Below are 2,784 nucleotides of genomic sequence, written 5' to 3'. Positions count from 1 at the left end.
GCAAAACAGCTGATAAGATGGACCGCACGCTGTGCTCTGCCCAGGAGCGCTCATAACAGCTGATTGCATTGTCTCAGCTGTCAGCCCCGGCGGCAGAACAAAGAGAATTTATTCAGAGAACAGCGAGCGGTCCCCTGAATAAATTCAGCTCCCAACGGCTCACATGCTACTAATTGGTACTAACAGGCATTAGTACCAATTAATAGATTATGCAAAATGATCTCTCAAAAGCCATCTTTTGAGGATTATCTTTGTGTTTAAATGCAACTTTACTGTTTGCCGGGGAATGAAAGTGAGTTCAGACAAAATAAGTACAATGTTGGAATCTGTGTCTCTTCAGCTCTTCTCATTGTAGTCGTTATGGGTTGGTTTTCATATTGACAGATTCTCTCTAAGGAATACATAATATATAAAATATTAGTAACTATTTGTTTCCTTTTCAGACAAGTGAATTAAATTCTATAATACTAAAAGTAGAGGCAAAAGAAAGCAGCACAGACCTCATTAAGTATAGTTTGTCGGTAAGTGTTTTATTTAAGCCATTACAATATTGTACTGTAAGTATATTTATGGGCTCATGCAGATAATCAGCACTTGCTAAAATCTGCTCATAACAGAAGGCTATAGAGGGGTCCTCCCATCATCTGCATAGATGGCATAATATTAGGATATGCCATAAAAAATGATTGGTGGGTCAAGTCACACTGAGCAGCGTGGGAAAAGGAGCAACAAAAAGGCTGCGAGAGGAGCGGCGGCGGCGGGGACGGACCAGCGGCCATGGCACCGCCGAACACTGCTGCCCGCTGACTGTGGACACGGCGCCCCCTCTCCGGTGCCCCTGCCCCCTGAGCGGGTGGTGGTGCTGTGAGAGGCTACCTGTGCTGCAGGGACCATGTGAGGAGAGGAGCCCCAGGATGGACCTCACCTCCCCCGTGCCCACTGCTGCAGATAATGTGATCTCCTTGGGCTGGTGCTATCTATGTGCTGCTTCCTGCATCTCTCTCCGTGTCTGCAGCTGTCTTAGGGGGCTCCGGCTTCTTCGGACCATCCCAGTCCTAGGAAGTTCTGTCCACAGCTGGTCTACAAGAAAGGAGGAGGAAGAGTGAACTTCGAGGCTCCTATCTCTTCCCTGGATCCCCCCCTCCAAGGGTGATGATGACGATGGAGAAGGACGGCCTGGCAGATGAACAGTACGAGTGTGTGGCGGAGATCGGGGATGGGGCATATGGCAAGGTGTTCAAGGCTCGGGACCTGAAGAATGGAGGACGTTTTGTTGCCCTGAAGCGGGTGCGAGTGCAGACTGGAGAGGAGGGCCTGCCACAGTCCACCATCCGGGAAGTGGCGGTGCTACAACACCTAGAGACCTTTGAGCATCCTAATGTGGTCAGGTTATTTGATGTATGTACCGTTTCACGGACTGATAGAGAGACGAAACTTACACTGGTGTTTGAACACGTCGATCAAGATTTGGCAACCTATTTGGATAAAGTGCCGGAGCCTGGAGTTCCCAATGAAGCAATAAAGGACATGATGCATCAACTTCTTCAAGGATTGGACTTTCTCCATTCACACCGAGTAGTACATCGAGACCTCAAACCTGAGAACATTCTGGTCACTAGCAATGGACAGATAAAGTTAGCGGACTTTGGCCTTGCCAGGATCTACAGCTTTCAGATGGCACTTACATCAGTGGTGGTGACATTATGGTACAGAGCCCCCGAGGTCCTCCTCCAGTCCAGCTACGCCACGCCGGTCGATCTTTGGAGCGTTGGATGTATATTTGCAGAAATGTTTCGTCGAAAGCCTTTGTTTCGTGGAAACTCTGATGTGGATCAGCTAGAGAAGATATTTGATGTGATTGGGCTTCCAGGAGAAGAGTCGTGGCCGAGTGAAGTGGCCGTTCCACAAAGTTCATTTCATGACAGACAGCCACAACGCATAGAAGACATTGTTCTGGACATTGATGAACTAGGCAAAGATTTACTTCTGGAATGCCTGAGATTCATTCCGGAAAAGCGCATAACAGCGTTCGCCGCCCTGTCACATCCTTACTTGGACGATTTACAGACGAGCAAAGACAGCTTGGATCATCACAGGGTGTGCGGGCCAAGGGAGGCAGATGAGACGATGGCCGAAGCCAAGAGTCCTTGAGTCATACTCATACAAATGGACAACATAACGTTGCCGGGGGCTCATTGGAAGCCATTGACATGCAGCAATCAATTTGCTAAGGGACTCTGTTTACTTAATTGAAATCAATGCAAGCCCAGTACAGCTTTACCAGTTAATGTTTTGAATTGTGTTAATTTTTGTATTGTTTGTTGCTGGATTGTTGCCAGTCTAAAGCTGCTGAGCAATGATGCTGCCTTTAATTTAACATTGAGGCTGTCTGTCTGGTATAGGTTAATCCAGTCACTGCCACCACATGATGGACTCTCATTTTACCAGCTGCTAAACATAGATTTTTTTTCAATGCTTTTTTATTAAAACCTACCCTGTACCTACAGAAGGGGGCAGCCATTTAGCGGGCCGAATGTATATTTGCCATTGGTATTACCAGTAAGGCACCTGATCCTAGGTGATGCCAGCAAAACCTAATATGTCAGGTGGAACTGCCAGTGAAGGGGACCTCTCAACACATTTAGAAGTTCTCACAAAATTCCAATATAGTTATCTTTTAAATTTGCTGCCAATTCTCTATTGGCTGCAGAGGTGACATGTTCTACTGCTGACCGGCAACACGGAAGTGAGGCATAATTTAAAAGGTAAGTATATAGGGAATTT

General features: G+C 46.8%; 1 pseudogene; it reads left to right on the top strand.

Moving 5' to 3' along the window:
- Positions 1-1,141: 1,141 nt before the first annotated feature.
- On the top strand, positions 1,142-2,336 carry LOC136619758 (cyclin-dependent kinase 6 pseudogene; annotated as a pseudogene).
- Positions 2,337-2,784: the final 448 nt, after the last annotated feature.

This window comes from Eleutherodactylus coqui, chromosome 3, assembly GCF_035609145.1.
Source record: "Eleutherodactylus coqui strain aEleCoq1 chromosome 3, aEleCoq1.hap1, whole genome shotgun sequence".
Classification (NCBI taxonomy): domain Eukaryota; kingdom Metazoa; phylum Chordata; class Amphibia; order Anura; family Eleutherodactylidae; genus Eleutherodactylus; species Eleutherodactylus coqui.
This window is presented reverse-complemented; position numbering and strand designations above follow the sequence as displayed.